Source organism: Jatropha curcas, chromosome 1, assembly GCF_041381405.1.
Source record: "Jatropha curcas cultivar XTBG-Jc1 chromosome 1, XTBG_Jcur_1.0, whole genome shotgun sequence".
NCBI lineage: Eukaryota > Viridiplantae > Streptophyta > Magnoliopsida > Malpighiales > Euphorbiaceae > Jatropha > Jatropha curcas.
In genome coordinates this window covers 27,750,660-27,776,627 of record NC_143151.1, presented here as the reverse complement: position 1 = coordinate 27,776,627, position 25,968 = coordinate 27,750,660, and the positions used below count along the sequence as shown (strand labels likewise).

The following is a 25,968-nucleotide window of genomic DNA, read 5'->3' as shown; positions in this document are numbered from 1 at the left end:
TTTTTTATTTTTCTTTTAATTTGAAGAGAAAATTATTGAAATTATGTTCCCTTATATTCTTTTCTTATTTCCAAAAAAATAATTTTTGCTTATTAATATTAATTTAATTTTTTTTCTCCTATATGATATTATCTGAAAATATAATTCATTTTTTTTGCCCTTATAGTCCGCACGATACATAAGGTAATATTAAAAGATGAAATAATATTTTATAACATTATTCAAAAATAGTAAAATTATATAATAAAATGATAAATTATATATTATTGAGATATGCTATCCTGAAAAGTTGCAATACTAATATATGTCTTTTTAAGTATGATGCAAAGTTTTTCATAAAGTATGCAATAGTAAAAGCCATGCATGGTATGACTTACATAAAAAAATGCATACACGCTATCAATATATTTTTTCAATAGTGATAATAATTTTGAGAATTTAACTAATTATATTGAAATAAGAAATTAAGTTTTTTTATTTTATATTTATGATTTATTATAAATAATTGTTTATTTATTTGAAATATTAATGTATTACTTATTTTGTGTAGTGTGTCTTAAGCATATGAATATTTTACTTTTCAAAAATTGTCATATCCGTACGTTTCCATATCTCGTGTCCCGTGTCTCGTGTCTGTGCAACTTAGCTCCTAGTATATGAAACTACTCCTCTCTTTACATCAAGCTAATTTACAGCAAACTAATCAACCAAGATTTTTTTTTATTACCAATAAAAATGAAGTGTTTTTTCTAATTTTCTTTTGTGTCATTTAAATAAGAAATTAAGTTTTTTTTTTATTTTATATTTATGGTTTGTTACAAATGATTATTTATTTATTTATTTTAGATATTAATATATTACTTATTTAGTATGCTATATCCTAAGCGTGTTGATGTCCTGCCTTTTTTAAAAATCGTCATATCCTGTTTCCATGTAACATAACTCTCGGTGTATAAGACTAATCTATATACCCAGCTAATCAACTAAGGTTTTTTTTATTACCAATAAAAATGAAGTGTTTTTTTAATTTGTTTTTAATATAAAATAACTTATATTCTTATAATTGCTGTGATTACACATTATCTTCTTACAACCGTACTAAATAATTATGTTCTCCTCATACTTGGCAATTTCAGAGGCCTATATTTGACTTCCATATAATGCAAACTGCTTTGCGCATATATATATATATATATATATATATATATATATATATATATAAACACTTTATTTAATAGTATAAGTTATTTCACATTATACATATATAATACAAAGTAATTTTATTAATATCGATTAACGTACTTGGAATAGAAATACGTTGTGCTTAAACTTTTTAAAATTTAACTTTTTTTTTCTCCTTAAATTTTTATATTTTTAAAAAATATACAAATTATATCTCACAATTTTGCTTTTAATTTTTTTTTTTAAAATTCTTAACTCTCAATATTTAAAGTTTAGTTAATCAAAGGTGCTTTTTAAATTATTAGCTAATAACCAACAATGTGTTGGTCAAAAGCAGTAATCCGCTTCCATCCCTATGAAAATAAAAATATAAATTCCACGTTCCAAAAGCTTTCTTATTATGAGGAAAAAAAAAATTATGCTCTAGAAATTAACACCTCCTGATATAATATATATTTATAATTGTTATATTAATAATATATTAGTGGCATGAAAGGCATCGAATGCACGTGAAGGGATGTGGGTAAAAGTGGCCCAACCCAAGCCCACACAAGTATAAGATTTCATGAACCACACGTTTTGAAGAATGAAGCACCTGTTTCACGACCCTTACCTAGTCCAAGTTTCAATGGACCATAACGTTTCTTTTTAGATTCAAATGGAGGACAAATCAATAGCATCGCAAAATCCAAACTCTTTACTGTCGGCTTGACTTTTATTAATTTCTCTTTTGCTATGTCTTTTCCCATTCAGATAGAAATAAAGCTCGTGTAGGGTTCTACAATTCATAGTTTCATAATCCATGTTTATATTTGAATTTTTTTTTTTTTTTAAAGGAGCTAGATTTGAAAGTTGAGTGATTAAAAAAATTTCCCAGAAGTAGAGGAGATAAAATTGAAATATTTCACTATTTTAAATAGCAAAGTTCAACTCCATTGCTGCATTTTGGTCGGTGACGGAACTATGAAGTAAAGTCGGGGTGAAAAAAATTTTCAAGAATTAGGAAGTGAAATTGCAAAAATTTACTATTTTAAGAGTAAAATAAAAAAAAATTAATATTTTATAAGTAAAATTGGAAAAGAAAAATCATGTAGCTATAAAATGAGTTTATTACAATTGAGATAGATGAATGAAAATTAGAGATTGTGTACATTATTTTAATCATTAATTGATTGATGATAGTATCAAAAAAGTAGTATTCAAATTTAATTGGATTATTAATTATTATGAGCGATGATTGGTATTGAGATTATAATGGTTATGCAATAAATAATATAAATTTTTTATATATTTTCAGCTATATTATCAAATTTGCCAATTATTTGATTAAAAAATTTAATTGAATAAAATAACAATTACACTTCCTCCTTCGAAAAAGATTGTTCATCTTTCCTTTTTTATTTTATCCTCAAGTATAGTCTTTTTTTTTTTTTTTTTTTTTGCATTATAATTAATCTTTAAATTATCCATTATACCCTTATTAAATTTTATCTTATTTTCAATAATCCTTTATTAATTCTTACTTATTATTGCAATATAATAATTGTTCATGTGTTATTTGAAATGCACGTAATAAGAAATTATATGAGTAAAATTGCCTTTAACGATAATAATTGTTACCTTCTTAATCTGTGTGAAAAAAAAAAGTGAACTATCTTTACAGGACGGATAAAGTATTAAAATAATAATAAATTTACTAATGTTGATTGAGGTAGAATGGTTGAGACTCCTTCTACCTAAACTAAAGATTTGAAGTTCAAGCTTTGAGAATGAAAATTGTTATATAGACCCTTCAGTATTCAAGCCGTATATAGTTGAAATCCAATAACTTTCGAAAAACGGTGATTATAAATCTAAAAAGGTAGTAATAAATTTATTGACATAATTTTAATTTTATTTCTATAAGGTACGTTTTAAAAGTTGAAACTATTTATTTATAAATGGATATTTTGGTGGAGGTTCAATAATGGTGGCAGATATGTATAATGACAATTGGCAAGCACAAACTATATTCCTTTCGTTCCATTTACACTGAAAAATTTCTTTTACGACGTTTCATTTGTATAGAAAAACTTATCACTTTTAGTATATCCTAAAGTGTAAAGTTTATATTACCTTATTTTGCTTTGCCTACTAAGTTAATTGTGTGAAAATAATAAGATATTGGCGGACAAAATATGGCCGATGCATTTAATTTTCTTATATATATATATATATATATATATATATATATATATATATATATATATATATATATATATATATATATATATATATATATATATATCAGAGCCTTAGATTTAGTGCTACGTGGTAGAAATACATATAAAGTCTTCATTTTATGATATATAATAAAAGATTTTGGCTTTGCCTACTGAACCCACGCCTACTGAACCCATGAGTAAGTCCCATGTGAGTGGCATCTAACGGGTATAACCAGGAAGGGTATAACCAGGTAGTCAAAAAATTTTATCGTATATTATAAAATGGATCATTTCTTATGTAGATCGGCTAGTAGTAATAAATCTGAAGACTCGATAACTCAGAAATTAAAAGAGTCATAAATAGAAATGAATTAATTTTGCAAGATTTTAGTAAAGCAATTGATGAATGGGAAATTCCTAAAGTTGATAAAGAACAAATATATAAAGTTTCTAAATTTAATTTATTTAAAACAGATTATGTAATTAAAACCGAAGAAAGAGATTTTCAATTAAGTAAACCCTTTGAAAGAATAACTCTTTTATCTTCTAAAACTTTGCAACATCATAAAAGTAAAAAATATAAATATATTCATATAGGATTAATTCAAGTAGGAATAAAACCTTTAACCAGAGAAGGATTAAATACTAGTATACTTGCAGTAGTAAGAGATGCTAGATTTTTAAATTTTCAAGATTCTTTATTAGGATCAGTTGAAACTAGCTTAAGTGAAGGACCGATCTCCTTTGAGGTCTATCCAGATATGACTGTCTCATTAAATGATTTAAATATTTTAGAAAGTATAGTTTTGAAAATTAAAACTCATAATTATAAAATGAAGCAAGGATCAATTCCTATAGCTTTAATTTATAAAATTCATTATAAGGCAATGAATTCAGCTTTTGGTACTAAATATAAATTACAACCTAAAATTGGTAGAACAAGATTTCTTCAAACAGATTTGACTAAAACAAACACAGTAATTCCTAAAACCATCCAATGGAAGGGTATAACACTTCCAGATGAATGGATTTTAGAGGGGGTTGTACCTCATCCAGTTATTGATAAAGTAAAACCAAACATCAATTTACAAAAAATAGAACAATTTGAAGATGGTAAAGTTACATTAAAATTTAATAGAAGTCAAAGTATGAGGTATACAGGGTCATCTTCCTCTGTAACTACAGATGAAAATGATAAACATACTTCATCTATACCTTCTGTTATTTATGCTAAATATAAAGAGACTGAGCCTAAACCAATAATTCAAACATTAGTAAAACCGAGATTTTCTACTTCTAATATTCCAAATTTAAAAATGAAAGGTGTTGATTATAGTAATTCAATCCCACAGGCAGTTTATAATCCTGTAGATAATTATGTTAATCAACAGTCCAACTTAGTAAATACATCTCCAGAATCACCAACAGCTTCAGCTATAACTGAAAATGTTAGCGATATCAACAGAGAATTAAATGTCCTTAGTAAAGACGATATTGAGAAAAGCTTAATCAAAGAAATATTTAAAACCAAAAATTTAATTAAAATGAAAAAGATATTAAAAACTTACTCTTTTGAAGAATTAAAATATGAATATTTAGATTATAAATTAAGTAACCAAACTGAACTTAAATTCTTTGAATGGTATAAATTAATTAAAGAAAATAAATCTGATAAAAGTGTAAATCCAATTACTATAAGAGATAAAAGACCAGAATGGATAGTAAATAATCAAACATTAAAAAGTGATTTTCCTCCTAAAACAATTAGTAAACTAAAATATCAAGACAATGAAATTATTTGTGCACCTTATAAAATTGCTCAAGATAATGATGTAAATAAAAAGGTAATTGAACAAAATAACTTTAGTAATGCAAGTTTAATTTGTTTAAACTCACAATTAAAACAAATAGAACATATGCTAAAAGATAAACCTTTAGTGTCAGAAACCATAAAAGGCAAAGAAACTGTAAAAACTCACATGTTTAAACCTTATCAAATCTCTCAATCAAGTAAACAAGAATTTGTAAATAAATTAAAAGATCAATTGAGTAAACTTGAGGTTCATTCAGCAATTAATCAACATATAGCTCCTGACACTACTGAAGCCTCTAGAAATATAAACACTATAGAAGAAAACACCAACTCTGATGACAACGAACCTGACTCAGAAAATGATAAACAATTTGAGTTAAATCCTATAAATCATCATCGAGAAATAGTAAATAGGGCACCAGACTTAGGCATTATTGATAAACCTAACACTATATCTCAATTTAAATATAATGCTTCAACAATCTATGAATGGAACATAGATGGTTTAAGTGAATATAATATATTAAGTATTTTGCAACAAATGACTATGGCTGCAAATGCTTATAAAACGCAGTCAATTATTTCTGATAAAGCTATTGCAGAAATCCTCATTGCTGGATTTACTGGACAACTTAAGGGTTGGTGGGACTATCATCTCACTGAACAACAACATTTAGAAATTTTAAATTCAATTCAAGTCAATGATGAAGGTGAACCTATATATGATGAAAATGGTGAAGTAATTCAGGATGCTGTGTCATCTTTAATTCTCACTATTTCACTTCATTTTATTGGAGATCCATCTCACTTAAAAGATAAAAATGCAGAATTACTTAGTAATTTAAAATGTAAACACTTAAGGTAATTTTCAAGAATATAAAACTACTTTTCTAACTAGGTTAATGTTAAGGGAAGACTCTAATCAAAGCTTTTGGAAAGAAAAGTTTTTGGCTGGACTACCTTATTTCTTAGGAGAAAAAGTTAGGAACAATATTAAACAACAATATGGTCAACCTATACCATACAATAAATTAACTTATGGTCAATTAATTAGTATAATTCAAAAAGAAGGTTTGCAGATTTGTCATGACTTAAAACTTCAAAGAACAATAAAATATGAAATGCAAAAAACTAAAAAAGAATTAGGATCATTTTGTAAACAATTTGATTATAGTTTAAAATCTCCATAGAAATGTGATGGACAATGCTTGCGAACACCTAAATCTAAAAAACAGTATAAAAATAAATATCATAAAAGACAATACAGGTCTACACCTAGTCAAGATAAATTTTATTCTAAAAAAAAATATAAACCCCATAGGAAGTCTAAAAGAAAGCAACAAGCTAAAAATTCCAATAAAACCTCTTATAAAGATTTAACTTGTTATAATTGTGGTAAAAAGGGACATACTTCAAAATTTTGTAAATTTAATAAAAAGTTAAATGAATTACATTTAGATGAAGAAGTGTTAAATAAAATCCACGAATTATATCTGGATTCTGAATCTTCGGCATCTGAGGTTATAGAAAGTGAAAATCAAATTGATGAATTAGGTACAACAACTAGTTCATCTGATTATTCTATAAATATGCTAACTAAAGATCAAAGTACGCTTTTAGAAGTAGTAAATTCTATAGATGACCAAGACACTAAAGCTAAACTCCTTCAAAAACTCATTAAAAGTTTTGATGAAACCCAGATAGTAAAAGAGGATATAACTCCTAAAATTCAACATAATACTTATGATCTCACAACTATATTAAATAAAAATAAGCATAAAAAAGTAGAAGCAGAAAATTCCACTAATAATTTAAAAAATGAAGTTAGAAATCTAAAGAAGGAAGTTAGTGAATTAAAACGACAATTTCAACTTCATGATAGACTAATAAAGGTATTAGAATCTCAACTTATTTCTAGTTCTTCTTCTGATGAAGCAGAACCAGATAAAGATGAAATAAATCAGTTAGATGAAGATGTAGATAGTAATTTTCTAAACTTATTACAAGAAATAACTTCAAGAAAATATTTGGTAAAAATAAATATTCAGGTAAATGATTTTGTGATAGATGCAATTGCACTGTTTGATACAGGTGCAGACTTAAACTGTATAAAATCATATTTAATCCCTAAAAGATATTGGTCAAAAACTAATGAAAAACTAAGTACTGCAAATAAATCTAAATTAGAAATTATAGGTAAAACAGATGCACAAATAGTAAACCAAGGTTTAGAAATAAACACAGTATTTTTATTATCACCTCAAATAAATTATATGGTTATATTAGGAACCCCTTTTATCAATTTAATAACACCATATTCAGTTAAAGAGGATTGTATTAAATTTAAAATAAGAAATAGTACAGTTAAGTTAGAATTCACTGAAAAACCTAAGAAGAAGCAATTAAATCTCTTAGAAGCTCATTCAATTAAAATACTAGAGATTAATTCTTTAATTAAATCTAGAGAAGAAGATTTAAAAGATGCACGAAATAATATGTGTTTAAACAAAATTAAACAACAATTAGAGACTAAAGAAATACAAGATAAAATCACAACATTAAAAGAATTTATGGAAAAGGAACTATGTGCTGATCATCCACATGCTTTTTGGGATCGTAAACAACACATAGTAGATTTACCATATGAAAAAGATTTTGATGAGAAAACTATTAAAACTAAAGCTAGACCAATTCAGATGAGTCCTGAATTGATAGAGCATTGTAAAAATGAAATTCAGGATTTACTCAATAAAAAATTAATATCTAAATTTAGAAGCCCATGGTCTTGTGCAGCTTTTTATGTCAATAAAAATGCTGAAATAGAACGTGGTGTTCCGAGATTAGTAATAAATTATAAACCATTAAATACGGCTTTAAAATGGATTAGATATCCAATTCCTAATAAAAAAGACCTTCTAAAAAATTTATATAAAGCAAATATTTTCAGTAAATTTGATATGAAATCTGGATATTGGCAGATTCAAATTGATCCTAAGGATAGATATAAAACTGCATTTACAGTTCCATTTGGTCAATATGAATGGAATGTAATGCCTTTTGGACTAAAAAATGCTCCTTCTGAATTTCAGAGGATTATGAATGATATTTTTAATCCTTATTCTAAATTTTGTATTGTATATATTGATGATGTACTTATTTTTAGTACAACTCTTCATGAACATTTCACACACTTAAAAACATTTTGTATGGTAATTCGACAAAATGGTTTGGCCTTAAGTAAAACTAAAATGGATTTGTTTAAAACTAAAATCAGATTTTTAGGTCATTATATTGAGCAAGGTAAAATTCAACCCATAGAAAGAACCCTGGTATTTGGAGAAAAATTTCCAGATGAAATTACTAATAAACTCCAATTACAAAGGTTTCTTGGTTGTTTAAATTATGTCATTGATTTTTACCCTAATTTAAATTGTATGTTAAAATTATTGCATGATCGATTACGAAAAAATGCTAGTCCTTGGACGGATAAGCATACTCAAATAGTTCAAAAGATAAAATCTTTAGTAAAAGAAATACCATATTTATATATTCCTAATCCTACAGCATTTAAAATAGTTGAAACTGATGCTTCTGATATAGGCTATGGTGGTATTTTAAAACAAAAACTTGATAATAAAGAGCGTATAATCCAATATACTTCAGGACATTGGACTCCCGTTCAAATTAATTATTCTACTCTTAAAAAGGAAATTTTAAGTATAGTCATTTGTATAAACAAATTCCAATCTGATCTTTTAAATCAAAAATTTTTATTACGTATCGATTGCAAATCTGCTAAAGATGTTTTACAAAAAGATGTTCAAAATCTTGCCTCTAAACAAATTTTTGCACGATGGCAAGCATTGTTAAGTATTTTTGATTTTGATATTGAATTCATTCCTGGTAATAAAAACAATATTCCAGACTTTCTTACTCGTGAATTCTTACAGAACAATGGGCAAGAAAAAGGATAAGGGAAAAGCCATTAAAGAAGAATCCGACTCACCCACTAAAGCTCTTTCTGAGCATTCTGAAGACCTCACTAAAACCCCAGCCTTAAACACTAAAACCTCTAAAGATCTTCAAAAATGGATTGAACAACTTAGTCAATCTCCTGAAGTTTTAAAGGCGTTGCAAGGTATAGCATCTTCTTCCACAGAGGATGCAGGTATGTCTTCTAAACTTAAAACGATCGTGCCCGTTCATGGTACGGCTAGTCTGTCTCAAACGGTAGACAGTAAAGACTTATCAAATCCGTTGATGGCTGTGGATTTGCCAAAAATTCAGTATACTCCTCAAAGCATACATAAATGGTTTGTTAAAAATATTTTTGATTATGAAATTGAGATCGAGGATGGGTATAATAATATTAATCCTTGGTCAATTTTAAAACACTACTACCCTGAGGATTGCTATTTTACTCCAAATGATCTTTCAAAACCTCAGGAATATTATCATAATATCTTACTTGATACTGACTCTGTAAAAATTAAACATAATTTTGATCCTAAAAATAAATCTATTATTTTGTATTCTTCCATAAAAATCCAAAGAGTTATTCATCCTAAAGATTGGCCTGCTCCATCCCTTTATACTCCAGTAAAATTCAAAGTTTTATATAAGCATGTGCATAGTACTACTTATAATTATTTTGATTATAAAGACGCATGGGAAAAAGTTTTCTATATTCAAAATCCCACTGCTACTCATTCGTGGTTAATTTATTTTGATCAGTCTTTTCGTACTGATTTAAAGATTCCAAACTGGTTTAAAAAATGGTGGCAAACAAGGGGTTTATCCAATGATATTCTCCCCCCTCCTATCATCTCTTTATATCAGTATTTTAAAGCCCATTATAAACCTAGACCTGAAGAAGCCCATATTCCATCCTTAATGTACTATTGTATGGCCTTCTTTACGCCCTGGGTATATCAATGGTATTTGGACACTCAGTATGCCATAGGAACTCAAATTCCTATGTTGGTAAAACGACACAAGATTAAATGGTGGGGCTCTTTCAAAAACTCTACCACTGAACTTAAAATCGATCAATGGATTCGAACTAAACTTTCTGGTACACCTGCATTAACCTATGCTACAACTCTTGCTTTAAAGGATCAACCTACATTTGGAATCCAAAAAGCACAGTGTCAAGCCAGGTTAGCAGCGGCTAAAACACCTGATGAGTATAAAAGAATTTGCCAGGAAATGTTCCAGCAGCTTTCCACAGGTTCAGATTCTCCAATAAAACCCTCATCAAGTAAACCGCCAGCAGTTTCTTCAGATAAATCGTCATCCAAACCCAGTCTTAAAGGCAAAGCCAAATGGGCAGACATGGCGTCCTCATCTTCGTCAACATCATCATCTTCCCTTGTTTCAAGTAAAGATATCAATGATGATATTCTTCAATCAATAATAGTAAAAAGTAAAACTGACAAAAAAAGGAAAAGCAAAGTTAAAACAAAAAAGTAAAGTGAAAAGAAAAGAGAAGAAAAAGGACACTTCGTCCTCATCTGATTAAAAGGCAGAAGGAACCTTATTCCTTCACGTGTCTCTACAGTAAAAGGCAAATTCCAATGGCCGACCAAGCACTATTTCTCTACAGTAAAATTCTGTGGTAAAACAGAGCAATGTGCATCAACAGTAAACAGTCTACAGGAAAGAAGATTCTTTGTTTTTTCTTTATAAAGGGAGCCTCTCCCCTTGTGAAGGCATAAGTTTAGTTTTTAGTTAAGTTAACCATAATCCCTCTCTCCTTCTTCGCTCCTAGTTCAAGCTGTAAGCGTTCAAGTTGGAGAAAGTCTAAATCTAAAACTCTTGTAAGTTTTAAATCTTGTATTTATATTTTATAAATAAATAAAGTTTGTATTTTATATTAAACTGCTTCGAATATAAGTCCGTATTTACGGCACCTTTCTCTTCTCCCTCCACACTTTAACTTAATTCTGGGGATCCCAGGTTAAGGTTGCAGGAACCCTAAACCTTTGTGTTAAATTGTTGATTAAATTTGTCATAAGTATGCTCTGTGGATGCAGCTTAGTCTGATCTTCCACATCAGAAATATTGTTTAAACTGTATGTTAATTCTGAAGTAAAATCATACTTAATGAATTATATAAGTATTCATATAAACCCAATTAATCATAGTATTTTAGTTCACAGTTATAATTTATCTTTAAATATTTGTATCTGTATTTATTTAAATCCGAGTAATAATCTTAGCTCTCTATATATATATGACTTGTAATTCATTAGTCTTTGTCAAAAGTTTTGTTGGTTTTGTTTTCAAAGAAACGATAAAAAAATTAAAAAGCATAAGTCTTTAGTTTAAAAGTATAAGTCTTTAGTCTTAAAAGCAAGTCATTAGTCTTTAGTCATAAGTCTTTATTATTTTTAGTCTTTTGTAAGTCTTTAGTCCTTAAAGTTTATATACGATAAAAATTAAAAAGCATTAGTCTAGTCTTTAAGTCTTTTAGTCTAGTTTTTGTTGATATATATTTTCTAAAGTCTTGTAAAAACTTTATATTTTCTAAACTAAAATACTTATAATTAAACTTATATATATATATAATATATTTATATATTTATTTGTAAACTATCGGTGTTCGAATCCCATTATTAGGGACCACCTAATTCAATTCTGGATTTAATCACAGTTAAGGCTCTTCGTTTCTTCTTTCATGTACTTATATTAGCAAAGCATAACTATTATCATTTCTTTTTGGGTTGATTTTCAAAATGTATAGCACTTCTAATTTTTGCACACGTTTTTTATATGTATGTAGGTATTAAATATTCATCAAATGTATGTTAAATCGAATGATAAATATGTGCTATCATCGTATATGCTTGCAAATCCTCCTTCCTTATGTTATATTATCAATAGGGTTTGGTAATGCGGAATGTTTCTCTATTAAAGTTTAGTATGTCGAATTCTTATGCGGGTGTGAATTGTAATAAGTTTTCAAATACTTTCGAGACAATATTTTGTAAAAAGTTTCTTTTGTCTTCCTATTTAAAAATAAACAAATTTTTACCTGGAAGATTAGTATTTTCTGCTAAAATCAAGAACATCTCCAATTAGAACATTTCAATTTTCTATATTTATATTTCTTATTCTTATAGGAAAATTATGATATGCTCAACTTATATTCATGATAAATGAATTATTAAGTTTTTTTTTTTTAAAAAAAAACCAATGTGATGTCATTTCGAAAGGACACATTTTTTTTAAGGTTAGGTTTCATTTGTTTCTGAAAAATAACTTACTTTTAAAAAATGTTTTTTCCTTGAAAAATATTTTTCAAATGGCTTATTTTCCGTTGTTTGGTTGCATATTCAAAATTAGTTAAAAATATTAAAATTTTTAACTCATAATAATAATAATGATCATAGTAATAATAATAATAATAATATAAATTTCATAATAATAATAATAATATAAATTTCATATTTTAAAAAATTTATTATTAATGCTCCGTTTATTTGCATAAAATATTTTACTGTAAAATATCTTTCCTAATTTTCCATTGTTTGGGGATTGAGTGAAAAATTATTCAAGGAAAATGATAAATTATGAAAGTTTCCAGTGACTTGTGGTGGTAGTTGATGGTGAATGGTGAGCGGTGGTAGTGACTATTGATGATTAATAAATAAAAAAATATGAATTTTTAAGGTTATAATACGTTTATCAAAGTCCGAAAAAATATTTTACGTTCTTGAAAATGGAAAGTTATTTTCTTTCAAAATATCTTGATTTTCCTTTGACTAGGAAAATATTATTGACTTATTTTCCTAAACGCCTCCAAACAATGAAAAATTACAAATGGAGCCTAAATTTGTGGACAAATTAGGAGAGAAGTCATTAAAGTCGAATCCATATGGTGGATTCATGATTATTATTATTTTTTTCTTCCTCATTAAATATCTATGTATGAAGAACTTAAAAGTTATCAGCTGCTCGTTATTTATACGAGGGCATTTTGAAGAGGTTGAGGAGACAATTCATAGTCTCAGAAATTTTATTTTGCGTGCAACTTTTACTACACAAAGCTATTCGAGTTCCTATGAAAAATATATTAATAATTATTTATATAAAGTTAAATGAAATTCAAGTATAATATAAATATAAACTAATTATCACTTAATATGAAAAAAATAAAAAACCATATGATTATCACTGTATATTAAAAAGTTTAATGGAGCTATCCACCGAATGATGGAATTAAAAAAAATAATTACAGAGGTAAAAAAAATTTTCAAAATTTAAATGGGATATCGAAATAAATCACTATTTTATAGATTAAAAGTAAAACTTTTTTATATTTTATAAAATAAATTAAAAAAATTTAAATTAGGGGAGGCTGCCGCCACCCCTAGTTTCGCCGCTGTATCCACCGCATAACTCAACTGAATCAATACCCTCTAAACTATACCGCCCTATAAAGAGTTAGTTACCTCTTCATTTCTTCTTTTTTTTTTTTTTCCAAGGGAATGGCTATTATTTTCAAGTTGGTAAACTGGAAATATTAGCATTCTAGGAATGGAGCTTATAGTGGACCTACTAACGTATATTCTCACACTTCATGCCTAAATTTGACAATTTTGCTTTTTTTTTTTTTTTTTTGGTTTTTTTAGGGTTCCCACACATCCTATCCTTTCACCGACTTTGGTCCCAAGAAGTACGTTAGCACGTGGTTTTTATCTATTTCAATATTCTAAACTTTCTTTATTGAACACAAATATTTTAATATTTGAAACTTTCAATGTGACAATAATTCGTCACTGCGCAGAAAATTCCCTACCTGTAGACCCGAGCATAGGGATGGCAATGGGAAGGATCAAGAACGGATTCTCTTTCCCATATTACCTGAATGGACTGAAAATAATCTCACTTCGTGTTCGCCTCGTGAAGAATAATAAATTTCCATCCCCATTCTTTCAATGCAAAAATCTATAAAATATACTTCCTTGGTTTCAAATAAATATTTTTTTGGAATAATTACAATTTTGGTATGTGAACTTTATATATATATATTTATTATTTTGGTATATGAATAGAAAAAATTTACAATTTAGCAGATAAATTATTAATTTTTTAACAAATTTAGCGAATTTTGCATATATACAATAACTGGAAATCCGAGTAGGACAATATGGGCGCACATATCCATTTGAGTTTTGAGCAGTAGGCGCCAAATAGGATGCCACGGGATTGCCACGTGGATTTGATTAACTACAGACCTGAAAACGTCCAGTCTACTGGTGGATTGTGGGTTTTCTTTTACTCATGCAGCTCCTGTTTTTCAAAGCTTTGATGGCTCGATTAATGTAATGGATGAGGGCTTTCTTATGGATGATTTGAAAGAGAAACTTTATTTTCTTTTTCTTTTTTGTGAATAAAGAGAAACTTTGTTTTGTTCTCTTGATATTGCTCGATATTTGCAGGTTTCCATGTAATGAATTTCAACAAAATACTTTTTTTTTTGGTTGTTATTTACTGATTATTTTAGTTATTTACTGATTTGTTCTTTACCGATTTTAACATAAAACAAGATTTGTTCTTTATTGATTATTTTAGTGAATTAATATTTCTTTTGCGCTCATTTTGTCTTTAGTTCTGTAAAAATTTGATTGAATATTGTTCTTCGCAGTTGAACAGTTATTAGTAAACTAGTAGTTTCTGATAAACGGGTTTCCATTTTGAGAGCTTTATGTGAAAGGCGTTTGTTTGAATTTGTTTTTAGGAGCTGAATCCATGTGCTGAGTATTAGAGAAAGGGTTAGGTTAGTAATTTCAGGTTTTTGATTAGTCAAATCCCCGTGGCAATCAACGTGGCGTCCTATTTGGCGCCTACTAATCAAAATTCAAATGGATATGTGGATCCATATTGTCCTATTGGATTTCCGACGATACACGTGTAAAATTTACTAAATTGTTAAAAAAATAATAATTGATCCATTAAATTGTAAATTTTTTCCATTCATACACTAACATAGAAAAAAGTGCTAAGTTTATACACTAAAATTGCAATTATTCCCATTTTTTTTTTTACTTTTTTTAAAGAGAGATTGTCATAAATAACATATTTTGTTGGGATAGATGGTTTGACACTGTTCTCCTTTAAGTAAGATCAAGAATTTGATCACCATGGATGAAGTAAATATTCGCTGGGAGCACTTTACTGTTAGTGGATCGACCCGATATAAGCAGGATTTAGTTCTAGTCTAATAGGCTGGGGATACCGATAAAAAATATATATATTTTGAAACTTTATTTTGAAAACTGTCAATCAGACCTTAAATAATAAAATAATGTTATTTTCATTATTTATTTACTATTTTACCATTTTATTGTCGTCGTCACTAATCGTCACCGTTGTTGCTACTGTCATCATTGTCGTTGTTGCCGATTCCATCGTCATTGTTGCTATCGTCCGTTTTGTCACCGTTGTCATTGTGTCACTGCCACTATTGTTGTTGTTGCTGTCGTCGACCGCCATTACTGGTTCCATCGTTGTCATCACTGTCGTCATCGCTTTTATTATCGTTGCCAGTAACATTGTCGTCACCATCGTTGTTGTTGTTGTTCTAGTGATTGAATCACAAAAGGTGTATAATGATAGTTTGGAAATTACTAATATATTTTTAACCAATATTGACATTCTCTTAATTTATATATATTTTTAACATTTTATTAATGTAGAAACCTAATTTTAGATATTTGTTAAGTTGCCCTTTTCAAAATAAATGTCATTTTTATAATTTAAAGACTTTAATAATTTTTTCTTTTCCAAACTAACCTTATTTATTTAGTATTCTAGTCATAACATAATTGTACTTCAATTACTCCTACCATAAAATTATCTCTTAACAATGTGATCATATTTTTCTAAGAAATTTCATGGCTAGCTGTACAGAATTGAAAACTTTTCTTCTTCTATTAATGGAATAGAAATAGTGGGATGGAGAATTAAAAAAAAATTAATTAACTAATTTTGTTTAATTTAGTTGGAGGATAAAATAGATATTATATAAAACAATTTTTATAAAATTCAAACTATTAATTATATTCTTTAGTACATGTGCCGAGATAAAAATGACACTTATTTTAAAATAAAGGGAGTATTATTTATTTATTTATTTATTTTTACTTTCAGATAAATTTGGGCAAAGATGAGGACAAAATGTCTGGATACCAATTTTATCATATCTTTGAATCAATAATATGATTTTCAGGTTTGGAGCGAAATTTATGACGAAATATTAAAGAGATTGGAAAATTGTTTCATTTATATTGAGTCGTATCGAATCTCTTCATATTCAGAGCATTTGTCACCGCTGCCCTAGTATTGAATCTCTCATCTAATTTTTTTTTAAAATGAACACAATTCAATCTCATGAAAAAAATTGAATGAGATTTTCCATTTTAACATTTTTTTCGTCTTGAAAATTCATATTGATAATAAGTTCTAATTTAATAACAGTGGAATCATTTTTAAAACATAGAAGTCTCACGTTCTTTTTTTTTGGTACTGGAGAAGGAATTTGAAAATGAATCTAGTGTATTTATGTGCTTACTACTACACTATTTTTTGGTATGTAGAAGATTTAAGTTTAAAAACTTTCAGTTAAAATCAGTGTGATGAAATAGAAAAAAAAAATATTGTCTCTCATTGAATAATCTAATTTGTTTTTACCATATTAAATAAAATATTCTATGCTATTGGAAGAGACTTATATATGTTTAGTATATTTATATTTATAAAATTTGTTAATATTATCAAATTTGCTTTGTTCCTACCCTTTTAACCAATCTATCCATTTACAACTCACTGTGCCAAAATTTTGTGAAAAGAGTGGAGTGCCATTGCACTATATATATATATATATATATATATATATATATATATATATATATATATATTAAAAAAAACAAAAAATGAACGATTCTTGGCAGTTTATGTGAAGTCTCATAACTCATTTTTTGCATTTTTTTTTTACAAACCACCGCTGTCCAGACCCTAATTATTAGGAATACTCTAATTCGATTCATAAATTATTTTTTATATTTTTTTTTTATAAACCACCAGTATTCAGACCCTAATATTAGAATTACCTAATTCGACTTGAGTTTAGTCACAATTAATACTCATAATCTTTTTTAAGATGTATTTAATAATGATCGAACTTGAAAACTCTTCTTACATATTGAGTCTGCATTACTAGTACAGCTTGGATCCTTAGGTTTATTATTGCATATTTTAATGAACCCTGAACTGAAGAAGTCTTATCCATGTGAGAAGCATTGGGGATTGAAACTGAACTCCAAATATAATTTAATTGGTTAAAGTTTAATGTTCCTTCCTTATCTCCTTCACCTTTTTATTGATGACAGCTTGCGATGTCTCCTTAGCGATGCCCAAAAGATAGCATATCTTAGGTCCTTTAAAAAGTATTTTTTGTCGTTTAGTTTTCGCCCATCTTTTTCTACCAGTGAAAGTGTGTTTTGCTCATAGTCTATATACGCATTCTTTGTTTCTTATTTTTAACTAATCTAAAAAAATTATTAATTTGATGTGATTTGGTTAATATTTTTTTTTATGCAAGAAATGAAAAATTTTGAATTCAAAGTTTTTTATTATAATATTTTATTAATTTGGTGAGCTAAGCGAGTGATTATCTATATTGTGTAGTTCATATTGTTATTTCAATTCATTAGACTCCCCAATTTAATTTACTAAAAATTTAGGTCTAGATCTAATACAGTAACAAGCAATCATATCTAAATTAATACAAATATAGGTATTAATATATATTATTTCATCTGTTTCAAAATATTTATCCCATTGATTTTATTCTCCATACACCGTGGTTCGTAGCCATATGCGCTAATCCTTTAAGCTACAGGCTCTATCCCGTCTTTACTGGATCTATTTCCGAGAATACCCTAAAAAAGGAACACTTCCTCTCCCAAACATTTCGGGTCAAGAAAATATTGTTTCTATAATTTAAAATCAGTTATAAGCAGAGGTATAAAAGAAAAATAAAATATTTCTTAAGTCAATTGAATAAACATTTTATAATATCTAAAAATTGAAATATGGATAGATATTTTGGGATGAAGAGAGTATTTATTTTTATTATTAGCACAATGCATAATAAATCACAATTTGAAGGAAAATAAACGTGATTTGTATGTTAGCAGTTGGTCTTCAAAATTGAAATTTGGTGCAACTATCATATTATGAAGCAACCGTAGAATAGAATTTATCAAAATAAAAAAAGATAATAATGTTGACTTTGCAATAACAACCAAGAAACGCCTTTTTATTGTTTACCCTACCTCTTGTTGGCTTCACCTCTTAATTAAATTAATTTGTTATATTACCATTAATTTGGTAAACGCTTAAGACTCCATAGTCCATAGCACATGTGCAGAGTCGTACACTAATTTTTTTGTCAGTAAATTAATATTTTTAACATAAATATAATGCTTTAAAAATAACTTAATATATTTGAACCGAATAAAAAAAATTGAAGTTTCTTATTTAAATTCCTAAATTTTAATACAAATTATTAACAAATGTTTAATGCTTGACATACTCACTGATTCCCTTTTCTTTTCTTGATATAACACAGTAGGTAAGGCTAATTTTATAAAAATCACTATAATTCGACCTTTGTACCTCGAACACCTCGATTTATAAACTTAAATATATTAGCACTCTATTTTCATATTAGGATTAGGGTTTAAAATAAAATAATATAAATGTAGGACCTATAATATAACCTTAGTTAATTTAATCTGATACTTAAAAATCATCGTTTTGATTAAGCAAACAACCCTGTCGCTTTATCTCTCTTAACTTCCATCGTCATCTCCTCTAGCGTCCTCCATTGAAATTGCAGCTTCCTTGTCAAAGGAATCAGAAGATATAAGATCTTAGTATCATCAGATAATGTTTCAGAAATGAGCAATAATGGGATTGGAAATTCGAAGCAATCTTACTTGGAAAAAGTTAGTATTTTCATTAGTATATGCCAATAAATAGACAATGTTTTTACGTTTCAGTTCCTAGAATAGATTTAAGTAAAACAATAGTGATAGGCACAGATGAACATAGTAAAGCCACTTTAAAATCTTCTTTATTTTGTTTTGCTATGAACAGATGAAGAGGATATGCTAAATTAAAATTCTGTTTTAATATCCTTGTCACAGGATCCAAAATTTGAAGATTCTGTAGAACCAATAATGTGGAGCAACTTACACTTCAATATATGAAAGATTTTAAAGTGGGATAGCCTCTGGGAGTCCAGAGCACGCTCGTGCCATGTACAGTACACATGTGCCGATAGGTCCAGCTGCGATTTGCACATAGACATGCCCGTGTCAATTCCAGCATGCCTTGTGCTAGCCTTTGGAAGCCCAGGACATGCTCGCGTCATGTTTAGCATGCCCCTGCCGCCACCCCTATTAGGATTTTGTCCAGTTATGACTTTTGTGTTATTTTTTTAGGGCCTTATGCTTTAACCTAACCTATAAATAGGTTATTTTATATCATTGGCACATGCATTATCTTTTGATCATTATTCCTATCAATAAACTTCTTTGAGAGTTTAGTTCTCTATTTTATTCATCTGATCAAACGTCATTGATCAAAATTCCTAACGGAGTACAATTGTTTATTCTCATTTACATAACCTTTTTGTGTCAACCAAACTTTGATTAGCATGAACTTAAAAAAGTTCATGAAGATGTCACTAATTCATTGCAAGGAATTGAAGATATCCTAGATGATAACGAGGAAGAGAGAGACGATGCAGTTTCAATGGAGGAGATGACAACGGAAGTTAGGAGAGAGATAGCGGCAGGATTATTTGCTAAATTGTTGAAAACTCTCATGGTCAGAAATTAAACTTAAGACCTTTCATCACTCACCACATAAGTGAAAAAATCAACCACACAATACTTAGTTGGCCTCATTAATTATCTCTTAACTTCCATTTAAAAAAATTTCTTCTATTAAATAATTTTATTATATTCAAATTTTTAGTTAGTTTTATTTTGTATATATTTATTAGTGTTAGAACATGTGTGGAGCAATATTAAAGGATGAAATAATTTTTTATAATTTCGAAATAAATACAATATGAAAATTAGACGATTTACATGAATATGACACGTTTAACCCACTTAATATCATAAACAGGTTAAGTGGGTCATGTTGACTCATATACAATTCGTATAACCCGCTTAAGATCATAAGTAGGTTAAGTAAATTTGTTGACCTATATACGACCCTCTTAACTTGCTTATAGTGTTTTTAACTTTTATCCTATTTAACTCCAATCATATTTAAAAATAAAGTTTCACATGTAAAATGCATAAATTCTTTAAGATTTATAATTAAAAAAAAGTAATACAACAATAAAATTTAAATAGATTTTAATTAGAGTATTTATATCTAACACTAAAATTACCTCTTTACTCTTAAATAAATGAGTCACTCGCCTAACTCGCTCGCCAAACCGCGACACAACACGTTTATATTCATGTCATAATATTCATATCATAAATGAATGACTCGTTTATGACACGAACTCGTTTAACCTCAACCCTAACCCATTTATTTCATGAGTTAGGTGAATTGTGTTCGCGTGTCGTGACCAATTTTGACACTCCTAGTATGACCTACATAAAAAATGCAAACACTATTAATGTATTTTTCGATAGTGATAATAATTTTGAGAATTTAACTAATTATATTGAAATAAGAAAGTAAATATTTTTTGTTTTATGTTTATGATTTATTAGAAATGATTATTTATTTATTTAAAATATTAATATACTATACTTATTTAGTGTAGTGTGTCTTAAGTGTGTGGATCTCTTACTTTTTAAAAAATTATCTTACTGCATATGTTCCGGTATTGCGTGATAAAGTTTTTTTTAATTTATTTTTGTATCTTTTTTATTAATGAATAATCAAAAAAAATAAGAAGGGACTAAATTTATTTTCGGAAAAACTTTTATTGCTTATTTTTTTAAATATAAAAGAAAAATAAAATCAATTTTTCTCTACAAATTTATTTTTATAATTTTTTATTTTCATTCTAATTTGAAATGAAAATTATCAAAATTCTTTTCTCTTATATTCCTTTCTTATTTCGAAATAATTTTTACTTATTAATATTAATTTTTTTTTCCTGTTGTATGATATTATCTAAAAATATAATTGCTTTTATAATCCGCACAATGAGCAAGGTAATATTAAAAGATGAAATAATATTTTATAACATCATTAAAAAATAGTAAAACTATATAATAAAATGATTATTTTTATTTTTATTCCCTATAAAAATAAAGTTTTTTTATTTGCTTTTGTGTCGTTGGAATAAGAAATTAAGTTTTTTTTATTTTATGTTCATAATTTATTATAAATAATAATTTATTTATTTGAAATATTAATGTATTACTTATTTAGTGTATTATGTTCTAAGTGTGTGGATGTCATACCTTTTTAAAAATTATCGTATCCCATTTTCATGCAACATAGCTCCTGATATATGAGATAACTCTATATACAAAACTAATCAACTAAGATTTTTTTTATCACAAAAAAAAAAATGAAGTGTTTTTTTAATTTGTTTTTGTGTCATTGAAATAAGAAATTAATTTTTTTTTTATTTTGTGTTTATAATTTATTATAAATAATTGTTTATTTATTTGAAATATTGATATATTACTTATTTAGTATATTATGTACTAAGTGTGTGGATATCCTATCTTTTTTAAAAATTATAGTATCTCGTATGTTCTTGTATCTCGTATTTTGTCTTTGTGCAACCTAGCTCTTCGTGTATGAAACTACTCTATACACCAAGTTAATCAACTCATAGTTTTCTATTACAAATAAAAATGAATTTTTTTTTTTAATTTGCTTTTGTTTCATTGAAATAAGAAATTTAGTGTTTTTTTATTTTATATTTATTATAAATGATTGTTTATTTATTTAAAATATTAATGTATTACTTATTTAGCGTAGTGTGTTTTAAGCGAATGAATGTCCTATCTTTTTTAAAAATTATCGTATCTCGTACATTCTGTATTTCATTTCCCATTTCCGTACAATTCAACTCCTGATATATGAGACTACTATAATTTTCGAAACTACTATAAGACTGTCACGACCCATTTCCATGGGCCGGACCGGCACTAGGGCCCAGGTAAGCTTAAGGCCCCCGAGGCCCGTAGTAAGCCTGAAACACTACAAATTTGCTATCTCAATATAATTTTAAACATTTACAAATTTCACTATATTTAATAAAACAGGCTCACAGAATTATTCCATCTATAATAATACAGAACTTAAAAGTATACAAATTCTATAACTGCGGAGTTCATTGACGGATGTATACATATAAGTCTTCGGACATTTATCTATTTAATTGATCAATACGAAAATTAGCGAATTTCTTTTTTTATAGTGAAGAGCAGAGTTATAGCTAGGATTTAGAAAATGCTACTTCCTGAAAGATTTAAACAAAAGAGATGTGAGTTTATTAATGAATAATAATTATTGCACAACACAAGCATTCACACCATTGTATAAATATATCAACCTAGTCATCCGACTAGGTATATGCTCACACAGCCAGTCACACAAATGGCATATCACCAGCACTCACAATTATTAACATCTTCATATAATCACATCACGTGGAAATTAGTCAGTGGAGTCACCGAACCCCCGATGAGCCGTCCTCCCGCATGGCTCATCCTCTCACATGTGCACCAGGGAGCCGATCCCCCATACTGGCCGACCGGTCTAATCCTCACTTGACCAGCCCTCTCATTTTTCTTTCCATTCTCTCTTTCTTTTCCATACCAACAGGAGGCAACCCGGTCGTCTCCATCAAATCTAGATCATCAGGCGCTCACAACAGGAGGCCACCCTGCGGGCTGCGATCAAATCTAGATTATCCGGTGCGCCCAATAAAGAAGCCAACCTGTGGTTAACAGTAACGGTAACAGTAGGTGCACACGGGGGCGCCGATCTCCCATTTACCCGGCTAACAGAAACAGAATCAGGATCCATATAACAGAAATCAGAATCAGGATCCGTATAACAGAAACAGTCTCACAAACCCATGGTGACCCACTTCATCCCAATTCCACACAAACAAAGCACAGCAATATCACAACACAATAAATCAAACATTGCATTCAAATTCAGACATATTATTCAATTAGACATCGTAATGCAATGCACAATTAAACATCCAAAATCAATGCAAATAAATAAATAAATAAATAGTATTAGCAATTAACAACAATAATAAAATAAATAAATGAATATGTAAATAGTTAAATGAATAATAAAGATTATAAACAACCAGAGCACTATATTTATTATGTACCAAATTATAGAACTAATCTAAATAAACTTATTAATTATGTTGTTAATTAAAATTTAGTCTAATTTCTATCAAAATTTCGGCAGCATCTCCCCTAAAAATAGGACTATCTACCTGTTTAAATATCACAATGATATTATATATTAATCAATCAATGCACACAGCCCATCCGTCGGGCGATCAAACAGTTAAATTTCCCTTCCTCCATCCAAATAATAATGTCAACATTCAACTATTAATTCACAACTTATAATAACCTTCAAACATATCCCAATAATATTATTGAACATTCTTTGCTTCACATAATTATAATCAGCTTCTTTAGCTAATTGACAAATAAATGAAATCTTTCATACATATACATATAAACAGAAGTTATACCATTAAGTTAGTTAGCTTCTAACTATTATAAAACTCCTTATTAAACCTTTATTTCATCATCCTTGCTTAAGGTATAAACAACGTCTTTAAACATTTACTAAAATTCTAAACTAGCCACTAAGAACCAATGCTTCAATTAAATTACAATTTCATAAATACTTCTACTAGGCAACCCGACTCACAACTTGAACGTATAACTAAGGCTTCCTAAAATTCCTTCATCTTGCCATGAAAATACGATTTCTAGATTATAGTAGATTATGTTTACCATCGAATCGTTACCTAACAAGATTGAAGCTATTGAGCATTAACCAATGGTATCCATCACAAAAATATTGAGAATATATCCATTCCTATGTTAGTTCATATAAAAATGGCAACGATTACCCTCAATAGCTACTCCCCACCAAATGCAATAGGTTCTCCTTAACTTAGACTTATACATATATGCACAAATTTCACTCATTTCCCATCAAAACTTAGATTCTTAACATCCTATAATCCATATCAAGCAATGGTTTATAGAAATAATGAGAAATAGCTGCTGCCATTTTAAAATTGCTCTAATTTATTATATAGAATATGCAGCAAACACATTAGCCTACACATACTTTTAAAAATTTCAGTCTGCAGCTCATTTGGAATGATAAAAGTTTAAGATTTCCTTCCTATCATAGTGAAAACTCAAGCAAATAACCATTAAACTGCTGCCATCTTTAAAGGCTTATCAATTCCTCTAACAAATTGTGTAATTGGAATATGTGTGCACTGCTATTTTGTAATAAGAATAGTTTAAACATTAAAGCGGGAAAGGGACTTCGGGCTTCAAATCTTGGGTCTCTTGCACTGCTGTTTCAAGAACGCCTTACCCGAGTATTCTTTTTTTTATTTTTTATTTTTATTTTTTTCTGTAGTATCAAGTTCTTTTTATTGTTGGTATATACTGAAAAAAAAGAATTTATTTTTAAAAGCAATGAAAAGCAATAATGAAAAGCAACGATTTTATCTTAGCACTATATTGTCAATAACGTAATTAACTTTATATATTAGAAGCAAATATCATTTGTTTTTTTTTTTTTATTATTTTTTTTTTATATATAAACAGTACCTGAAAATTCTAACTACAAAGATCTTGAAATTTATGCAATTTAATTTGCAAAAGAGTGAGGAGGGAGGATAATCGGCTTACCTTATCGGCGATAGTCGCCGGAGTTGCTCGGAGACGGAGAGAAGGACGAAGACGGTATCTCGATCGGGCTGAAGTCCCAGCCTCGCCGTGATTTTTGCGCTCACCAGAAGCAGAAACGGGGAGAAGGGAAAGGAAGGCCGGGTTGCTGCGGCAAGGAGTCGACGGCGAGGAGATGAGATCGATCGGCTCTGGTGGCTGGAAACGGGAAGGGAAAGAGGAGGAGGAGGTTGCGCGCTGGCACTAGCGCAAGGAAGGAGAAGGAAAAAGAAAAAAAGAAAAAGGAAAAAGAAAAAGAAAAAGAAAAAAAAGGAAAAGAAAGAAAAAATCTTGGGCTTCTAGACCATTCCGGTTCGATTCGAACCGGTTTGGTCTAATTCTATGATTTGGCTCAATTTGTTTGGTTTTCGAGTTTTTCGCTTGGTTTTTGAAAAATCGAATTGGGTTACGGGTCCAGTTTAGCAATAATAAAATACTAGCTGGTATAATTTCATTGGTTGAAATAAAAAATTTAGTTTTTAAATGAAAATTCTTCGAAATTAAATTTTCGGGTCGTTTCAAAGACATACCAAAAAACTACAAAATAAAAAATTGCGATAATAAAAATAAAAATTCTTCATTTAGACGGAACTGGAGCTCATCAATTATAAAGTACTTTATCTACTTGAGTATAAAAATTGTACACCAAATGTAATGGAAAATCAACGTAACCTCATCCAAGAAATTAAGTATTTCTTATTGTATGGCTTGGGTTATTTATATTTTAATTAAATTTTAATTTAAT

The 25,968-nt window shown here is 28.2% G+C and overlaps 1 long non-coding RNA gene across 1 annotated transcript; it reads right to left on the bottom strand.

Moving 5' to 3' along the window:
• Positions 1-22,492: 22,492 nt before the first annotated feature.
• Positions 22,493-25,446, bottom strand: LOC149499289 (uncharacterized). The gene is made up of 2 exons (XR_016319657.1): positions 25,188-25,446; positions 22,493-22,729 (listed from the first exon to the last, which is right to left on the bottom strand). It is a non-coding gene; the product is annotated as an uncharacterized LOC149499289 (long non-coding RNA).
• Between the last annotated feature and the right edge of the window lie 522 nt (positions 25,447-25,968).